Below are 21,948 nucleotides of genomic sequence, written 5' to 3'. Positions count from 1 at the left end.
GCAAGAAGGAGTCAACACTTTAGGCTCAGCTGGTTCGAATTACTCTGGTGCGTCTGGGGCCACAGAGGTGGTCTCTAGTTGCCTGAAACCCATTCAGGGCAGAGAAAGCACCGGACTCCGCATCTTCAGCTCCGCACTTGCACCTGCATCAGGGAGCAGCTGTGGCTCCACCTCCTTCCGGTCGGAGCGTAAATAGCCGGTTGCCAAAGCTGCTTCACATGGCGCGCCCGTCTGGTTCGTCCCACTTCCTGTCCTGCTGTGGATGTTTCGTAGCACGTCACAGAGACAAGGGTGAGTGCGTTGTAATAAGGGATTTGGGGAGAGGGGGACCACATTCGTTCATGAGCTTTTGTGAACGTATATTGCTATAATGATGCTATTTTTTTTTACTGGGTACTGCTGTGTCTCTTCCAGTGCCTCCTGTAGGCATTAAGCTTTGTCAGAGGGGCTTAGGCATAGGAAAGGGCGTCATGTCCACGGGGTTCGGTACTCTCCACGGTTTCCGGCACCGCTGCGGTCCTGGCACGTGTGCTCCCCAGCAAGGGGACACGACCGTACGGGCGTGGGAGGGAGAGCTGGGTAAGACATAGTTGGGGCACGGACAGTGCACTGCTTGGTGTGTACGTGAAAACATGCTTGTGGGAAGGTTGTCATTATCTTCAGATATCCTCTAGCTCCGGGAAGGGTAGTCTCTTCCCGGGTCTGAAGGCTCCCAAGAGAGGTCAGAACGTCATAATATACAGAAAATAACCAAGAACAATTAATACACATACTGAGTGTTGACAAGGGTGTGGAGGAACTGGAATTCTCATACATTTGGGAAGACAGTTTGGTAGTTGCTTTACAATGTAAACATTTACCTGCTTTGTGACCCAGTGATTCCACAGTTAGGGGTCTCTCTACCCAAGGGAAGTGAAAGTGTAACTCCATACAGATATTTGTACACTCGGATGATGTATATAGCTGGTGTATTTCAGATAGCCAGGATTTTGTAAACCATCTAAATGTATGTCAGCAGGTGAGTGAATGAACTGATGGTGGTAAAGTCATGTAATGGAATACTGTTTGTTAACACAAAGGAGCAACAAGTGAATGTGCACGTGAATGAACAACACCATGAATGAGTCTCAGAATAATTACGCTGAAAGAATCCAGTGCATGCCATATGTCTATATTTCATATAATTCTAGAATTCTTATAAATTTATGTAAAATATATGTAAAATTGTAGAAAATGCAATCTAGGATGACAGAAAAATGTTCAGTGGTTTCATGGGGATGGGGTGAGTGTTAGGGAAATGTCAATGGCAAGGGGATCATGTAACTCTTTGAGGTGATGCATTTGTTTGCTATTTTTGTTGTCGGTTTCCTGATTGCAAATTTTATTAGTTTCCTAGGGCAACTATAATAAATTACCACAAACTGGTTGGCTTGAAGTAACAGAATTTTATGACGTCAGTTCTGGAGACTAGGAGTTCAAACTCAATGTGTTCCAGGGTCATGCTTCCTCTGAGGTCTCTACGGGAGGATCCTTCCTTCCTTCTTCCAGTCTGTAATAGTCCTGGGTGTTTCTGGCTTTGGGGCAATATCCCTGCAGTCTCTGCCTCCATCTTCATATGGCCATCTTCCCTGCATCTGTGTCTTTTTCCAAAGTTCCCACTTCTTAAAGGAAGGGGAAAATGAAGGGGGGGGCATCAGAGGGGAGACGAACCATGAGAGACTATGAATTCTGGGAAACAATCTGAGGGTTTCAGAAGGGAGGGGGGTGGGGGATGGGTTAGCCCGGTCATGGGTATTAAGGAGGGCAGGTATTGCATGGAGCACCGGGTGTTATACACAATGAATCATGGAACAGTACATCAAAAACTAATGGTGTACTGTATGGTGACTAACATAAAAAAAAAAAAAAAAACACTAGTCATATTGGAATTCCAATACGACCTCATATTAACTAATTACATCTGCAGTTACCCTATTTCCAAATAAGTTCACATCCTGAAGAAACAAATATTTCAACATATCTTTTTAGAATTTGACCAATATATGTTTATTTACATACTCAGAACTTATCAAATTGTATCCTTCAACATGTGTGGTTAATTGTATGTCAATTAAACCTCAATAATCTGTTCAAAGTTGCTGAAAAGAGAGTCCTATAAGCAATACACTACAGTAGGCCAAATTCTAGATGAGAATTTTTACAAAAAAAAAAAAACAGCATAATAAGAATAGGCTGTGTATCATATGAAGGAAATTGAAAGAAACATTCAAGACACTGGAGTCATCCCATTAGAAGTTCCCTCAGGAGAGAAGAGAATGCTGTCAGGAAGATGAAGCATCATGATTTTATCCACAGGGTGTCCATTACATGGGTGAAGTGTGGCAGGCTTACTGCTTAGAAGACATTCAGTTAAAAAGGGTCATAGGCAACACCAAGTTTTGAAAGTACAAAATAATAGCTATGTTTTCAAAGTTTAAAGGGTCCTTTAAATTTACAGAAATGTGTTTCAAATACCCACCCAGAGGAAGGAAATAGGAGCATTGGCATATTTAAGTATCTTTACAAATTAACATATTCAAATGTTAATTAAAATTCAAATAAATAGATTTAATAAGAAAATGTATATTTTAAAATAAGAGATTTAAGCACGGTGGTCATTGAAATAATTTTCATATAAATTTCTGAATACATTTTAGAAATTGGCAGAGTGAAATTTAAAATAGCTTTTATTTGATTCACAAATTGTATTTCTTTTAGTAGGGTACATTCGAAGACTAAAATATATTGTTGAATATGACTTAGACAGTACCTGCAGTGATTTAGTACAATTTTTTTCTTACACTGGACATAGAAAAATAAGAAAAATCAAATATAATTATGTTTTCTGGTATACAAACCTATTCAAAACTGCATCTAGATTCATTTTCTAGAAATACTTGAAATTGGGGAAAGATTTCTTCTGAAAATTGCTGAATTTTTAAAATCATTAGCATTTCTGCCCATTAATAATTACCAAACCCTTTTTTTCCCTTCAAGATCTCCTCTGTTCTAATTTTATGATGTTACTCCTAAAATCTTTGTGTATCTACTAACCTAGTTCTTGGTCTGGTAGTGAATTTATTTTCTAATTACAGGTGGCCTGGTTTAGGTCAGACAGTGATGGGTCTCCACCTATATTCTGAGTCAGGAATGAAGTCTTATCATCCTGGTGTGCTAGCATGGAGTACAGTGAGCTATCCAAAGATACACTTTTTTTCCTAAATGAATTGAAGCCAAGGGGATGAGTGTCTAGCTCTCATTTGGTTGGAGGTCTAGTGTGGAACCATGCTGAGCTGATCACTGAATGAGTCTTTGTGGAACATCCTTCCATGTGCCACTTTCACTGGACAAAAATCCCTTGGGGGTTACATGAGAATAAATGAAAAAAAGTATTTTACCTTTATTAGTCTTATGAGACTAAATTTTCGATTCAGCATTATTTTCTTTTCCTAGTTCTTCTAAACTTTAGTGATCATGAAAGTCAATTTGTTCCACTTCTCATTCATTTACCAATGGAAAACAATCCTTAGGGGCCCTTTTAAGATTACATTAAATGTAGTTATCTGGTTTCAAGTGAGTAAGACCCTAATTACTTTTGAAAGAAGGTGCCTGAATGATATACCTTCAACCTACATCCAATTTGTTTTACTCAGACAACCATCAAGGAAAACATTCAGTGACAGAAATACAATGTGTAGTCTAATTTGGTATGGAATGAATATTTTCTGCAAGGCTAATTACAACCTCCTGGAAAAAGAGACTAATCTCTTGTCACTGACACAGTAGGTCAATAACTATATTTACATTCCCCATTGGCACCTGCTATGTTTTCTGGTAATCAACTCACCAGTAGATAGGACATACTTACCATGAAAAATGTGGTTTTAAATGTACTATTACATTTTATTTTTTTATTAAAACATTTTTAATTTAAATTCAATTAATATGTAATGTATTATTTGTTTCAGGGATACAGTCTGTGATTCATCAGTCTTATATAATACCCAGTGCTCATTACAACACATACCCTCCCCAGTGTCCATCACCCATGTACTATTACCTTTTATTTATATCTATTTTTCAAAGCAAGCACATAAGCTAAACTATTTATTTTCATTCCTTAATTAAATTTAGGTACAGAGAACTCATGAATTCATCTAAACAAAACATAAATTACAACTAGCGCTAAGACTAAGCAAGTTTTATTGCAGCAAATACTGCTATAAAATCTGCAGTTTAGTGTGAAACTGTGATTAATGCCCATGTTTGCCAGGTAATACCTAGGGAAGTTGTTTGGTGGGGTTGTTTGTTTGTTTTTATTGACATTGGATTTCTAGTCCTTGTCTATGAGAAATTGAAAGATTTTTATATTTCTTTTATTTTTGCTTGTTTATATTCTTTTTACTTTTTCTGGTTTAGTCTCACAGACTGATTTGGTCTTACAGCCAGCAATCATGTGTGAATGTACGTCTGCATGATAGCAAAGGAGTGACTTTTCCTTCCTTTGAGTATTAACCTTAATGTGTCTTATTTTAGTTTTCGTTTTCCCTTGGGCAATGTTCTGAGTGCATACTTGACGTCTACAAATTCTCTTGCAAAACTACATGTGGCTCCTTTCAAATTGAGTCTTCCCCTCCCCACCCTCCCAAAGATAATTTCAAAAATTTGATCAGAAGTCATAAACTGGCAGCCTGTAAGCCAAATTCATTCAGCAGATGTATTTCTATTGCAATGACTGTTGTGAGTGGTATTGTTTTGTTTTTACCTCTGTAGTATTTTTTAATTGAATAACTTTTAAAAATCGGGAAATTTCATGTAACCTGGCTTTTGAAAATTGTGGGATTTGCCAACATGGAGTTCACTTTCTACAGGGAAGAAATCTTCTGGAGTCGAGTCCTTTTAGCCATGGCAAATACACATCAGTTTACCATAGATTTCAACAATTATGATTTTTCTTTTTTTTTTTTTTTAAGATTTTATTTATTTTATTTGACAGAGATAGAGACAGCCAGCGAGAGAGGGAACACAAGCAGGGGGAGTGGGAGAGGAAGAAGCAGGCTCATAGCAGAGGAGCCTGATGTGGGGCTCGATCCCATAACGCCAGGATCATGCCCTGAGCCGAAGGTAGACGCTTAACCGCTGTGCCACCCAGGCGCCCCAACAATTATGATTTTTCTTATCTTGGCTCGTTTCATTCATGTATTACTTGCTTGGTCCAAGTAGCCATTTGAGAGTGTAATATGTGATTAATATGCATTCAAAGAGCATATATATTGGAGTACCATGCTTGTGCTTATGGCTACAGTTTGGCTTAGTTTCCACTAAATGACGTAGCTGCTTGACAGACAAAAGCAGTGCTCTGAGAAAGCGTCCTTTATATGGTCATAGTTTACTAAAATTCAAAGTGTTTTACCTATATAAAAATAGCTGTTTATTAAATATAAAGGCAAATATGGATAAAACATATATACATTTCCATTACAAGACAAAATGACGTTAAAGCAAAATGTGAGGGGCGCCTCACCCCGCAGTTGGTTAAGCATCTGACTGGCTCCAGGCACAATCTCTGAGTCCTGGGATCGAGCCCCCACATCAGGCTGCATGCTCGGTGGGGAGTCTGCTTCTCCCCCTCTCCCATTGCCCCTCCTGCTCACTCTCTCCTCTGTCTCTCAAATAGTCTTTTAAAAATAAAAGAAAGCAAGATGTGAAAATAAAAAGATATAAGTCTAGTTTTAACTTGCCCACTATGAGTGAAGTTTGTTTTTTCTTACTGGTTTATGAAGACAGATTTACTTTCAAGTACACCTTGGCTATATACAGCCCTGGGGCAAGTCTTGTCTCTCTCCCCTATGCAGTAGTTCTTCTGCTGTTAGCCAAGTGCCAGAACCCACCCACAGAGAGCACAGCAGTACCAGTTTTACCTCTGAATCTCAGAACTGAGACCAAGTCCTCACTGAATCTGTAGGGACTGAGCTGTGTCTCATTCTTCTCCTGTCGTCTGACTAAGAAGCTGCCCTTCAGGGTGGTAGCCGAGCCCACTAAGGTTGGCATGTCATACCAAGTCCGCCATCTTCTTGCTGTCTCTCTCTCCAGCTTCTCTTTGTGCCTTATCCCAGTGCTCCGCTCTCTTTACCCTGAATGCTCACATGAAATCTAAACCCTTCCAACCCTACATCTTCCATTGTTACATTTCTAAGTAGCAAAGCATCAAAACACAGCTGTTTCTCGAGAAGTTTTTAATGATACTCTCTTGTATGCTTTAAACAGGATTAAACAGTGTTAAACAATTTTTTAAAATTCGGTGTAATTTTTTTTAAAGCATTTCCTACTTCATCTTTCCCATAGTGCTAAGGGATGTAGGGACACAGCTGCAATCTTCATTTGCTCCAGCTCTACCTTTGTTGTTATTGTTGGGTTTCCCCAGATGCCTCCTCCTGTCTACAGTGGCTCTCCCTACTACTTTTCATAATGAGTTTGGTTTTAGTATTCTCTGTAGGTGTCACCGATGTCCTAAGTGGCCTCGAGAAGAACTCCATGAAAGGAGAGGATGTCTGAAGTGGAGGAGAAAGGGACGCCATTGAAGTTAATCACACGTGATGGCGATTCAACCTTCCTGTAATTAGTATTAGTTGCTAGAATGAAGCTGAGAGTAGAGAGAAAGACAAATAGTGATCCTTTCGTAAAATCACAATATAGGTAAAAATGCAACTTTATTTCTATCAGGACAAGGTGTACGTAGAAACATCACATAATCCCTGATACTTCGTGTAGCTGAGGAAGTGAAATATGCCTGATTTCCAATCACCACTTCAGCACATGTTTTCAATATGTGTTTTCATCTAGAACTTTTATTTCTTGAAATCGAGATGTCAGGGAGTGGCCAAGCAGGATGATTAGCTCAGATCATTTAAGGAGTAGACCTGGGCAACATTTTGAAGATAATTTTTTTTAAATATAGCTTTATAATAATGTGGATTGAAATAATAGAAGCACTTCATTTTAAAAATCGAACATATCTGTACTTTAATGATTTTTCTTCAGTATTGCAAATTAAATTTTTATTTGTAGAATTTAGTAAAAGCAGAGTGGGGCATAGTACTTAAGCCTACAGTCTTATTCAAATTAAAATACCCAGATCTTTTAATTGATTATATCACTTAGAAAGGGTGTGATCTAATTAGTAACGTTGCTGTGCCTGGTTTTCTGATTTGAGAGATGGAAATGATAATAGTCATATATTAATACTAACTTAATGAAAAAAGAGGCCTTGCAGATGGGAAATACTCCTATCCATTTGACTAATGCCCTGATTTAGTTAATTCTAGGTCCTTCTTGCAATTAACAGATATTTACCAGCACGTAGGTGTTCTGGTGCCTGCTATGGAACGTGTACTGGGTAGACCTCCCATCTCTCCTCATGTGACTGCCTGGTAGGTGGCAGGGTAGAGGAGCCCCTTATTACTGGGCTGCAAAGAGGAGTTCATGGGGAATTTGGCGTTGACAAAGCAGTTACTAAGAATTTCTTATCTTCCAATCCCATGTCAGTTCCCACAGTTTATTGTCTCCGGTCAATATTATTTGCTGTGGATTAGGTACACGTGGCTTTTATTATTTTGCTAGTAATGTGGACATTTTCCTTCTTTACACATTGGCAAATGTACATCATGTTCTGTTTCCTGATGGCCTCAAATGTCTCCACTAATTCCTTAATGTAAAAGTCAGCAGTGGGAACAAGGCTGACCACAGTACTATGTCAGGAGGAATCCTAAAATTCCTAAGAAAGATGACATAAAGGTATTGTAGCTTATTCAAGAAGAGCATGGGGATTGGAATTGTATCCCAGTTTGAACACAGAAGCTTCCATTGGGTGACTAGCTGGGCTTCTTTAAACAAATCAATCAAACTTATCTATGACTGATTTTTCTTCTTAGAATAAAGCAAATCTGGACAGATTGAGAGTGATGTTGGATAGGCGAGGAAAGTTAATATATGAAAAGCACATAGCAAAACACCTGGCATACAGCACTCATCCAAGGAATGATAACAAACCTTATCATCATCAAAATCATCTTGGGGATAAAGATCAACATTACAATGACTTGCAATTTTATGCCTTTTAAGGCCTGGCTTTTCAGAGATCCTGTTACCCTGTTTCAAGTCTTTTATTTACAATATTAAAACAAGTGGTGTTTTGGGTTTTCTCTGTACGAACCAGCTTTAAAAAGTGGTAACGAGATTGGTAGATCATAGGATGTGAAAGGGTGAGCCATCATTCTAAATGGTGTATCCACATTTCATCAGAAGAAATTGAGATGTAATGTTTTTCCTGCTTTAATCAATATAAATATCAAAGTCAATATTTGCATTCTTGAAATAGAAGCAAAGGACCCTAACACTTCCCTGGTAAGGTGGCCATTAAGTTCCAGTTAGCCTGGAATAGGCCCAGATTATGTTTGTTTTCCTGGTATCCTTATTATCGGTGTCCCTTTTACTCTTAAAAGTTCAGTTTGGAAAATAGTATATAACTTACATGGTTGCAACATAAAATGGTAGACTTGTTAGGCTGTGGCAAATTTACGTAGCAAACTGAGAAAGGCACCTGACTGTCCAAATGTGATTTTTGAAATTCTGCTACCTACCTGTCTGACATGAGGACCTCCATAGTTCTCCTGGATCTAGTTGAAAAACTTTGTTATTCTGAGAACCTCCAACATAGGAGGAAGAACTGTAAACCTAAAAGGTGATGTCGTGATTGAGATCTAGTGGTTTTAGTGATTGACTAGGATTTAATGCTTTGATGGAGATCAGATTCCCATATGAAATAGTTTTTTTGTAAACCACAGTAAAGTGCTCCATGCATATCCCACTTAAAACATATGAACTTGACTCAAAAAGAAATCAAGGTTATTTTATGAACTAATAATTGCTAAAATACTTCCCATTCTGATAGCCCTACTGCTGCATTTAATTGCCAAAGTACATGTTCTTGGGAACGCATGGACAGATTTTGATTTTTTTTTTTAATAAAAGATAATTATCCCAAAGTCACACAGAAAAGCATCTCTTTTATTTTAGACAGAGTCACAGTTTTAAAAAAATGAGTAGTTACATTCACATTCAATGTGTATTAACTTTTTAGAGACTCTTAATATGTTTGTATTTTCTTTCTATTCCTTCCAGGCAAACTCTTACCTTCACTACCTATCCACCTGTTCTCTAGCTAGTATTTTTATTTATTACTTACAGCTCACTTACTTGATCCCAAAGAAAGACCAGATTTAATTGGGAAATTGAGCAGAAGAAATGCACTGGCTTAGAAGCAAGCAATGGATACTAGCCAACTTTAGGGAGTTAGGCGGCCTTTCGCTTACAAAAATTGTGGCCAAGAGGCAGGTAAACTACTCCGTAGTCATCGTCTAAGGAAGTACTGCCTAATAGGGTTCTTCTGTACTTGCAATTAACCATCTTGCTGTGGATCGAAGGTAGAGTCACTTTATGTCAAAGCTACACTCTGCTATGGAATGTTAAAGTGAAGTTCCATCACACTTACAGTATTAAATCCTGCACAGGATATGTCTGGGAGTTGTAGGTGCCAATCACCCACCCACTCTACCCCACACTCCCACCCACAGGGCTGCTCTCCTGCTTTTCCCACCTGGGTTGAAAGAGCTACCAAGTCATACTCATGGATAAACAATGCCATATACAATTACTCCTCAAAACTTTCTATTTTTCTGAAATATTTGATTTTATTCCTTCTGTTGTTTAAAATCTTATCTCTGTATGTAATAATAAAAATAGAAGTAAAAGACAAGATTTTCCTTCATCTCCATTTATATGTCACTAACACTGGAAATTTGGTTCATTCAAAGCAATTCATTGTATAAAAAGGTATTTATTTGAAGTCTCTTATTTAGAGTCTTCCATATTGCTCCATGTGGGATAAATGTTCGAATTTTCCATTTTACTTTCCACGTTATTATAGGGACATCAATGAAATTGAAATCTTGGTTAAAAGTACATCATTTAAGTAAATTATAGGGACAAATGAACTTTTGGGTAGAATTACACATTTTAAGTAAGTAAATACAATTTACAATTGGTACGGGCGGACTGTTTAGATAACTACATTGGAATTTTAAAATCTGATTATCTTATTCATGTACAAACCCAACTCCTCTCTTTTATGTTGAGAATTCTTGGTATGCTTTGACTTGCTCTGGAGATTCACATGAAGTCCTTGGACTTTAAATAATTACTTCACTTATACTAACTCACGTATACTAACTGCAAGTCTATGTTGTAGTTTCTCCTGAAAGAGTTCTCTAAACCTTACAAAACGTTCTTTCTCTGATTTAACTACACAGAATTGCCTTACCGAGAAATGTGAGTATAGTTTTCTTTTTTAAAAAGGGAAAATCTTTTCTCACAAAAGAACAAAGCCATGAATCTATAGAATATCCCTTCAAAATATTACTGTTATCCAACAGTATACTTGTATACTTTTTGGACTAAATGTATATATCAATATAAAAAGAGCAATAGGTTTATGTGTAGATACTCCCATTTAAGTCACTCAAAAAATACAGTTTCATGTCATGAAGAACATACGTAAGGCGTTTTCAACATATATGATTAATTACGAGGCTTTGAGTCCACAGATAGAAATATCACCAGAAAACTGTAAAATCTCAGTAAAGATACAAAACCACAAATGCTTTTACACCATCTACTTCATGAGAAGTAGCTTCTAGTTTCAGCTAGAATAAACATAAGAAAAATATTTTGACAAATACAATTCTAATTCTGGTCAAAGGGATGTAAACTACATCTCCTACATCTTAATTATAGTTGGATCCTTTAGGGTAACTACTAGATGACTTGGAGGCTGTCAGTTTCTACTGGAAATGAGAACAAAGTATCTTTGTTTGTGTCAAAGATGTGGTTTTATCATTTAGAACCAGAAATAGCTTTAGAAACAATTAGGCCTGTTTTCCAATGCCTGTGCATTTGAATATTAACCATGCAAAAAGCAAAATGTTGACTATCTCAAACTCCAAAATTTAAATAAGAGATATTTTTGTCCAATAGGATAATTCCTTCATCTGCATGATACATTTTTATATAAAACATACCACTAGTTAACTTATCAAGGCAAAGCTCAACTCAAATGCTATGGTGTTGGATTGGAGAAAGCTTTTTTAAAATGACAAAGAGCTCAAAAATATATAAATAGCTGTGTTTAATTACATTAAAGTAAAACTGCATATAAACTTCTACAAACAAAAGATAAAACTGGAAAAAATTATAATTGCTTTAACAGTTAAGTAATTCATATTCTTAACATGTCCAGCATCCATGTGAATCAGTTGGGAAAAGACCAATGTCCAATGAAGGATTGGGAAGATGACATGCATGTGGGGAAAAATCTCATCCTCACTTATACAAATTGAAACTCAGCTATGTAACATACCTATCCTATTCCTTTTTTTTTTTTTAAGATTTTATTTATTTATTCGACAGAGATAGAGACAGCCAGCGAGAGAGGGAACACAAGCAGGGGGAGTGGGAGAGGAAGAAGCAGGCTCATAGCCGAGGAGCCTGATGTGGGGCTCGATCCCAGAACGCCGGGATCACGCCCTGAGCCGAAGGCAGACGCTTAACCGCTGTGCCACCCAGGCGCCCCATCCTATCCTATTCCTATAGTTTAAAAAAAAAAATTACTGACACAATGTGTCAATGGGGTGTCAGGAAAGCATGCATTCTCATGCATTGCTGGTGGAAATATAGATTAATACAATACAACAGGCAGTTTGGCAATATTTCTCAAAATTGAAATGTATAATTCATTTTGCTTAATAATTCCCCTTCTAGGAATTTATCCAGTGACATACATGCTATCTAAATGACATCTGTGCAAGATTTATTTGGAAATAACTTAAATGTCCAACTGGTCAAATAAATTATAACACATTTCTATAGCCATTAAAATAAGGAAGATCCTGTGCTGATACGGAACGAAGAGTGTGTGCGTCCCCAGGTGTGTGTGTGCGCGTGCAAGCACACTTGTCCATGGAGCTAAGTGATAAAAGTTGAAACTAATTTGTAGGACAGAATCATTGTGTTAAAAATAAAGGGCAGGGAAGCAAAAAGAAATCATGCTTCAATATCTTCGCTTGGGAGATATAATTGTTTGGCTGGGATACTTCTGGCAGCAAGAGACAGAAGGGAGATAGACTTTAAATTCTTGTGCTGTGTATCTTGAAATTTGTGCTGTGTGCGTATGTGTGTGGGTGCGTGTGTGTGTTAACTTTGATAGTATTTTGATTTTTAAAAATATTTACTCAATGTTGTCTTTAGGAATTTTAATTATTCTTACTCTTCTAAATTTATTTTGTTGTGCACTAAAGAAAATCTGATGCATGCCCAACTAACAAATCTTATAAATCAAAGGGTGTCAAAATGTTCTTTATAGGCTCATAAAGCAGGGTTTTTTTCCCCTAAGACAATAACATGATGCCTAAAAAACTTAGTGAAACACAAGACATAGGGTATATGACCCTGCTCTTCAACTTATTACATATATACCTATGGGAGGTCACTTAAGTTCCATTTCCTCATTGTTAAATAGCCAAAACTTGCTCTAACATACAATACTGTAAAAGTCCAAAGACATAACTTATGTAAAATTGTTTTGTAATCAAACAAGGAATACAAGTGTAAATTATAGGAAAAGTAAATTTTTTCAGAAGGAAACCAAAATAAAGCATGTATTTAGGATACATCATCAGCAAAATCGGTACATTTTCCTATTTCCTTACTTTTGCCTCTAGGCACAGATATCCTCATCCCAGCCTGTATCAGATGAAAGTTTAACTGTACCTGCTTCTCTTTCTGTATCTATCAAGAACTGTTAATATTTAATTGTGCCTTTGTGTTTCCTTCAAATCTCTCCAGACTGCCTCCTTTTGTATTAAAAAAAGCATAGTATTAAGGAGGCCACGTATTGCATGGAGCACTGGGCGTTACACGCAAACAATGAATCATGGAACACTATGTCAAAAACTAATGATGTATTGTATGGTGACTAACATATAATAAAAAGATTTAAAAAAAAAGAAATTAGGTGAGAGTAAGGAGATAAGGTATGTGTTTAACTAGAAACATCAGAGGTCTTTGCAAACATGCAAAAGTCTCCTGTTGAATTTCAGTTTTTAGCATTTAACTTCTTAATGTGTATTCTTAGAGAAGAAAACTAATGAGTGAGGAGGAGGAAGAAAAGGAACAGGAGGAAATGTGTGTTTATTAGCTCCCCTGAATCCCAGATTAGGGGTATTAATGTACAAGGGGTATCAATGTATAAAATTTAAAAATAAATAAAGCATAGTAGGTTAATTTCTATACCCAAGTGAAATACATATCTACATGTTAATGATTGCGAGGTTAAATCCCTTAATAAGACATTTTATGGCTCTTTTCTGTAACTATGTCAGATTTCCAGGGGAGCTGTTTCAGGACAGGTTGGCCTTAAAGAATAAAGGAAGATGTGTGAGTACCTTAGTGGGCTGAAGAGGAACTCGACTCTTATGTAAAAGTAGTTAAGTCTGGAAATTGAAGCAACTGTAGGCATTTCATTTTTCTTAGATACAGAATGTTCTAGATGAATGTCAAATTTCTGAACGAAAATGACCTCGCCTGATGAAAGATTGAAACAATATCACCATTTAAGTGCAACATGATTTTTAATGTCTTTCATGAAAATCTCATTTTACTGGAAATGGCACTAGAGCTGTGAGAAAGCTACATACAGTATTTAAAATAAAATATCTAAGTGATCTTGCAATGTATTAGGACAAGTTTTAACATAAATTACACTATTAAAAAAACCTTTAGAATGTATTATCAGGCCTTCACTACCCCACTACAACTTCTGCTATTTTCAAGCAATTTCTCAGAATAATAAAACTTTTTGAGAAGAAGCAAGTTTATCATTGAAATAACTACAATAGAACTTTCTTTGGGTAGACAGAACAAATAATAGACCTGAGAACCAATTAAATATGATTGTTCAGGCACATTAATATTGGGGAATACTTACAAGTTTTCAATTTTCCCTTTCCGTGGTTGGTAGCATTTATCTATTGAGTGGAGTTTTGGTTTGGGCAGAATGATTCCTGGGGAGGAGACCGATAATAGTCAAACGCAGGAGGACTTATAGGGCATTGGGATCCATCCAAACCGGCTTCCAAGAATGGAAAAGCAGGAACACTGAGATAAATACTCCCCCCCCCCCTTTCAGGTACTGTTATGACGTAAGTTGGGTCCTAATTACGGCCACTGATTTCATTCAGTCTTACAGTGGAAACCTAACTACTTTTACAGTACCACATCAGAAAGTTTAGAGAGCAGATGTATTTAATGCAACCTCATTTTAGCAATGGGGCGATAAAATTATTGTTTCCCTTGAAGGGAACTGGAAATTAGGAGAAGGGAGATTTAGTTATTATTTTTTTCATTGATAACATATGACGCTATATCAGAAATAAAGCCCGAACTGGAGGAAATCACTTGGTTGCTGTAATAGTAGCTGATCACTGCACTTTTGATTATCAGTTTCTGAATCACAGATAGCTTGCTTACTTTGTTACTGTTGTCTTACTTGGTGTCTCCAGTCAGTGTCTAATCAATCTCTGACAATCCATTTTCTAGGTGATCCCTAGAACCACCAGCCATCTCAGCTTTATGAGTATTTCCCTTGTAAACATGGTTTGAAAGGAAAGAGTTGGCTTGGTGTTCAACAGAAACAAAATTGTTATGTTTATTTTTGTCATAGAGCAAGTTCTTGCTATTCATGAAAGGTATGTCTTGAATTCATAAATACCGTTATTTTAGAGAGAGTTGCTGAGTCAGTGGAATACTAGCATGACTGACCAACATAATGAGTCCCTCCCACAGACCAGCCTTGCGGTTCGCATATCCGTAGGGTACTTACATACATTACCTCAAGAAACCCCTATAACAATCCTATATTGTAAATATTATTATCAATGTATTTTGTATCATAGACCTCGGTGTTGACTGTGAGAAGTACAAAAAGCATTTTAAATCCTAAAATCAAAATATATATAATAGATTCAGTAATCCTTTTTTATTAACTCTAAAAACGTTGTTCATCTTCTGAGTCATGAACTGTTTGAGAATCTGATGAACTAACATCATCAGATGATCAAGCATCCAGTGCCCATTACCTATAAATTATAAAGATCGATAAATATTCCCAAAGCTTTAAGATTGATATTTACATACATTTCATGGTTTCTAAGGTGACCCTAAGTCTTTGTTCTTCCACTAAATATTGGTGACATAAATGGCAGCAAATCACCCATAGTTTGTATCTGGATTTTTGAAATTATCACTCCCTCTCTGTTTCTGTCCCATTTTTTTCTAAATGCACTATCCTCCTACAGACAGCCATGCAGAGCACTCAGTGTCTGCCTATTTGAAGATGTAACACACTTTTCTCTGGTGTACATGCTGGCAAATGGAATCTTGCATCACGAAGTATGTGCATATTTAATTTCCCTAATTAATTTTCCTTCCAAACAGGTTGTATACCAATTTGCATTTTCATCCCCAGTTTAGGAATGTCCATTTCTTTATACTCTCACTTACACTTAAAATTATCCAACAATAAATAGTATTTAGTTGATTTTTTAAAAAAATCCCATTGCTGTTTTATGGTACAATCCTGATTATTAATGGGACTGCACATGTTTTCATAAGGATTTTTTCATAATTTTGTGTCCCATTGTATAGGTTTTTCTGTGAATTTGCTATTTGTATCTTTATCCATTTAACCTTATTTACTGTTTTGTCATTTCCTTATTAATTTGCTTGTCTTTGATTTCCTTTGTGGTATCTTTTGTCATGCAGAAGACTGTAAAGAATGTTGAAAAGGCAGTTAACTTGTAGCATGAGCATACAAGTTAAGCATAATTCTTGATAGAAATACAACATGAGAAATCCAAGAGCCTGTCAAAACATTTCTTTATCTTCAATATTGGTGATAGTCAAAGGTTTCAGAAGATAACTCCTAAAAGAATACATGCATATATTCCTCCTTCTAAGTTCTAATCTTTACAACTATCTTAGGTATAACATCAATCCTATGTGAATGAGAATAAAAAATAAAGAAATGTGGCTTGAAGAATGTTGAGTAATCTCTCATTTTAAAAATCTTACCTTCTGTCTTAAATCAAGTCTCTGATTCTAACATGTTTCACTAAATTGTCATTATTACATTATTTTCAATTTAAATAATCCTGACTGTGGTTGAATGGATTTTGATTGAAACACCAATTTCAAGGATCAGTGTTAAGGGGGATTTAAGTCTGGGGATGAGTATAATAGGAGGACAGAACGTACATGAGAGCCTGTGGTCACAGTTGGTAACCATAAGAAAGTCCAAGGCAATGCAGAGTGACTTTGGTGTGTCTTTGATGGTGTCTAAGGCATAAGCAAGGATATTGTCAACAGTGGGAAGTTTGGATTAGAGGGCGGCGATGAACTTCATGTAAATTGACAAGTGGGCCGGATGAGAAGTGATGAGAGCTTGAACTCATATCGAAAGAGTAGATCGAGGGAGGAGACAATAGTTTTAGTACACACTTAATAGAGGAATCCTCCTTCTACTTCCCCAGTGAGCCTGGCAGGGAAATGGGTCTTGGATAAGATAAAAAGTCCGAACAGGTCAGGTGGAGGAAGTTTCCTCCAGGGTTCTTTGTAACTGGGATAGGGTAACTTTTAGAGATATGTTCCTGGCTCAGCAGTAGACTCCTTTCTTAGTCTCACTTTGTGTGTTGGGGTGTGTGTGTAGGGGAGGCAGCATGATTTGAAAGTGTCTGATTGAAGAAGGGGAAGAAACAATGCTCTAGAATCCAGAAGTACTAACTCGGGTGTTGAGAAATAACGGCCAGTGATCAAGAAGTTAGGCAGATGTTTCCCTATCTTCTTATTTGTTTAGACTGAGGGTCACGCTCACTGCTCATTGACTAAATCCTTCTCACGGAAATTTTTTGTTTGGTCTGCACAAGACTTAACTATTTTAAGTCAACATATAAGAAATTGTACATGAGGATTCCTGGCTTCTGTGTAAGAACTGGAAGCTCTGGAAACCTGGTCCTCGTTCCCATGTGGCGGCAGGCAGTGGAGCTGAAGAATCGTTTCTTGATGGAATTTTAGTGCTCACTTCTTCATTCTCACCACATAGCTTGCTTCTTACGCATGGCCTGTTCCACTGAGATTTGTGGTGTTCTTTCTCTCCTCTCCTCTCCTCTTTCTCTTCTCTCCCTTTCCACTCTCTCCTGTCCTCTCTTTCCCCTCCCCTCCCCTTCTCATCTCTTCTCATCTCATCTGCCTGATTTCAGTAAGCAGTTTGGAGACTTCAGGATAAGATAAGTCTCAGCGTTAATCTTTGGGACATAGAGGAGTGTGTGTGTGTGTGTGTGTGTGTGTGTGTGTGTGTGTGTGTAAATATATATGCACGTACATCTGATTCAACCGTTACCAATAAATAAAAGATAAAGGTCTGTAACTTACCCTTATACTCAAAGAGAAGCCTTTCATGCCTTAGATGCTTCTGTGAAATTAGCAGTGTCAAACCCATGGCCTCACGGCTAATATTATTTGGAGGTACGCGAAGGACCAGAGATAACACAAAATGACCCACTAGGAGCCTGCACCACAACTGCCACCAGAGGGTCCTTCTAGACTGATAATGCAGACCTAGTGTTACATCCTAAAGACAAGAGGGATTTGTGTCAGGGAAGGTCTAACCTCGCTAGTAAGGAGGAGATTGTGCTAATGGTGGCTGGAGATTCTAAGGCAGAAGTTAGAAGTAAGCACTCTCAAAGGCAGGGGACTTGAGGATAGGAATTTTCAGGATTTACTGAAAGACTCTCTGGAAGGTGTTAACTCTTCACGTGTGTTACCCTTGAACTTTGGCAAAAGTTCTGTACTGTGTACAGTTCTGTGTGTTTTAATTTAATAAATTAGTTTTGGTATTTTTATGTGCTTATTGTACAGGCATGGCAGCATTGTTGGCACACATATTTTAGTTAAGCCCCCTCAAGGATGTTTTCGTCCTTGTTTGTATTCCATGGTGTGCTATGGATGTGCTATAATTTAAGTAACCCATGTTTTCTCGCCTTTTCTTAAACAGTGTGGGAATGGAGAACAAAGACATCTTTTGTTGGTACTATGCCACTCCCGGAAAATGGACATTTTTGTAAGACAGCCTACTGTAAAAGGACATGCTTCTTATAGTGTGTGTGACAGTGATCCAGTGGCTCACGCTATTCGAGCCCCTTCCTGGTTACTCTCAGAGCTACCTTATCTATGGCACAGAGATTGGAAAATGCTGCATCTGTGTATAATTTTCTTTTCCTAACATGACCCTTTCAAAAATTGTTATATCCTTGATAGTCTGCAAGGTTGTGTTGTGAGAGACAAAATACCCAGCTAGGAAAAGACACGTGTTCCACTCTGACAGCCATATCTGTTTTTGTGTTACATTGACTTACCTTCCTGGTGGAGAGTCCATGCTCATCTGATTCTCTGAGTACATTCTGTTATCTGTATTGATAGAACTACATAACTGGACCAATGTGGAAGCAAAGGAGAAAAGTGTTCTGGAACCACCCTGAGGTTCCAGGCTGTGAAAATGTGCACATTCGATGTGCCACTCCAGCTTTTCTCCTGAGTGGAGCAGATTTCAGGATTCACCCAGTTGTTTAGGCCACGAGCCAGGCAAGATCATGGCATCGCACAAGGGGAGCACTGATCTTAGTTACACATTGGACATGTTCCTACACTTTCTCCACATAGAGTATTTTGGGACTGCTCTGGGCAAAGTTTAAGACATGAGAGTTGTTATTATAATTGTTCTTATTGTTATTTATTTATTTATTTATTTATTTATTTATTTATTTATTTATTTATTTATTTTATTCCTCTGCCCATTTCTGTGTTTATTTATGTCCTGGTATCACCTTTTTCATTCTCCCCTGACTTCTATGTTTCATGTTTCCTGTTGGCTACTAAAATTTACCAGGCCTCTCTTCTCTGAAAAATATCCCAGTGCTCCAAATTCATTTCTGCTTTCCACCAAAAATTACCTCTTTTTTTTTTTTTTTTTTTGATCAATCACAGCAAAGAGGGAGACTTTCTGGAAGTTGGAATGGCTACCGTAGCTTGCTTAAGCTTCCTGGAAATACTTGAGCTTAACCACATAAGCGAATGTCATTTTGGGTGAAATCTCAGGCAGAATGACAGAGCAAGGGGTGTTAGCCACTGGGGCGAGATATTTGCCAGCCTCGGGGAAGCCTTCCCACACTCTTTACTGGACCCCAGCTGAAGATCTGTTTCTGGCTTGGCCGACTCCTACTTCCATCAGTGTCTTGACCTAGCAGTGAAGAGAGAAAACCAATACTGCTGTTACACGTTACAAACTGAGCGAACTAATATGTTTTCAAGGGCACATTTTCCAATTTCCAAATTATGCTGGCACTTCATTTATCACTCTTAGTTCTCACTGAGTTCTTAGCATTCTGCTTTCAATTGGTGTCTTGATAAGAGAGTAGGAATTAAAGCACAACACTGTAAACATTGTCTCTGACAGCAACTCAGGGAAACATTCGGTAGCAGGAGGGTAAAAAATCTGTATCTTCTGATTATTTGCACATTTAGACTATACACGTTATTCAAGTTTTCACTTTGGATAAGTAATTGAGAATTATTTACATTTGATCCTTTTAATATTAAATATAATCTTTTGTGGCCTAAATGTCTCAAGATGTGTATGAAGTGTTAAAGCAATGATATAATAAGTTGAAATGATTTGTATATTCAAAAAAGCTAGAATTACTAGTGAAAATTACAGTGTAATTAGAAAAATGTGTTATCAATGTGTGAGGCCAAATTTTATCAACAGACCTAGAAAATAGTTCTAATAACAATATAAATGAATTGTAGTGAAAACATTGACCTTGTCTGAAAAATAGGGAGCATGTGTGAAGCATATGTGTATGAGAAATGTGTAAGAAATATTAAGGAAGTTATTTTGACTACAAAACTTGAAAATATCTAACATTATGGATTCCTATATTTTTGTAGCATTTTCAGAGGAATAGATATAGTATTCATGTAAAATTGGTTCTTTCCGTAATCTTAAAAGCCTGCCAGTTAGTAAATACTACTTTTCCTATTAAGTTTGAATGAATTTTGTTACCCCTATCTTTCTGACTCCTTCAGAAATGTCACTCCCTACAGTGAATCATTACCGAACCCCTTGCACATGTTTTCCAAAACCACTTTCAAAACTACCATCTCCTTTTTATACATTTACACAAGAGATACATAGTAGGGTATGTTTTGTCATTTTACAGATAAGGACATTGATGCCCAAAGAGGTTATGTGTCTTGCCTGAAACCCGGAAATTGGTATCTGAACCTCATTTTCTCTTTTCTAATTGACTAAAATGTCTGTGTTCTATTGCTTTCTAGAATAACAGTCTCATCATATACATATAGTGTTACAGCGATGAGATCATAAGTTTACATATATCTGTGTATGTATATAAATGTGTATGTGTGTGTATCTACATATATAGCCTTCGTCGTGATGCTGAGACATACCACTGAAGGAGAGCGGTATCACATTTCAGTTTCGGAAGATCATAAATCCATAATATGATTCAAATGATGGTGTTTTTATGAGTAGGCACTAGTTAAAATAGTTTAGATTTGTATGCAATCACGTCTCTCTCCTTTTGCATTTTTCATGCATGCCTCTTAGATCTATATTTCCCTCAGACAATTCACTCTTCAGATAACATGTCTGTTTCCACAATACACACTTTACATTTTCTTAGCCTCCGTTTACCTCTCTTTTCATGTTATCATTTCTTCAAATCAGTAAGATCAAATATCTAAGCCTTGGGGCGCCTGGGTGGCACAGCGGTTAAGCGTCTGCCTTCGGCTCAGGGCGTGATCCCGGCGTTATGGGATCGAGCCCCACATCAGGCTCCTCTGCTATGAGCCTGCTTCTTCCTCTCCCACTCCCCCTGCTTGTGTTCCCTCTCTCGCTGGCTGTCTCTATCTCTGTCGAATAAATAAATAAAAATCTTAAAAAAAAAAAAATCTAAGCCTTTGTTTTCATGTATCTTTCAGCACAAAAATGTAAATGTGTTCACAGGTATGGAATACTATGGGACTTTTCAGATAGTGTTTAGTCACATTTGGATGATTGAAGATAAATGTTTTAATAAAACAATCTGGGAACTTGAGATGATGTGTAGAGAATCTGTGCTTAAGAGATAAATACAGGGGCACCTGGGTGGCTCAGTCGTTGAGCGCCTGCCTTCAGCTCAGGGCATGATCCTGGGGTCCTGGGATCAAGCCCCACATCAGGCTCCTCCGCTGGGAGCCTGCTTCTTCCTCTCCTACTCCCCCTGCTTGTGTTCCCTCTCTCGCTGGCTGTCTCTCTCTCTGTCAAATAAATAAAAATAAAAAACCTTAAAAAAAATAAATACAATATTGTTACAAATAATACAAGGAGATCTATAAATAAATGGCTCCTCAGACTAACAGAATATTTTAAAAGTAACATCTGTAAAGTCTATTACAAAACAATAGTCATAACAGAATAAGTTGAGAAGTAAGTTTATTTTATTTTTTTTTTCTTTCTTTTCCATCACTACCACAGGGTAAGACAGTATCATTTCTTATCTGAACTGGTCTAATTCCATTATTCCCTCTAAAACATTCGTTAATCTTGAGCCAGGATGATCTTTCCAAACTGAAATGTGATTATATCACTCTCCTTCAGTGATCTATCTCAACATCAAGATG

The 21,948-nt window shown here is 37.3% G+C and overlaps 1 long non-coding RNA gene across 1 annotated transcript; it reads left to right on the top strand.

Annotated features, from left to right (window-relative positions):
- The first annotated feature begins 229 nt into the window (after nt 1-229).
- LOC148107199 (uncharacterized) lies at nt 230-20,306 on the top strand. Its single transcript, XR_015722910.1, has 2 exons — nt 230-291; nt 18,260-20,306. It is a non-coding gene; the product is annotated as an uncharacterized LOC148107199 (long non-coding RNA).
- Nucleotides 20,307-21,948: the final 1,642 nt, after the last annotated feature.

The sequence above is a fragment of the Ursus americanus genome, chromosome 34 (assembly GCF_024610735.1).
Source record: "Ursus americanus isolate L20-20 chromosome 34, mUrsAme1.1.p, whole genome shotgun sequence".
NCBI lineage: Eukaryota > Metazoa > Chordata > Mammalia > Carnivora > Ursidae > Ursus > Ursus americanus.
The sequence above is the reverse complement of the archived record's forward strand: the minus strand, read 5'-3'. Positions and strand labels throughout refer to the sequence as shown.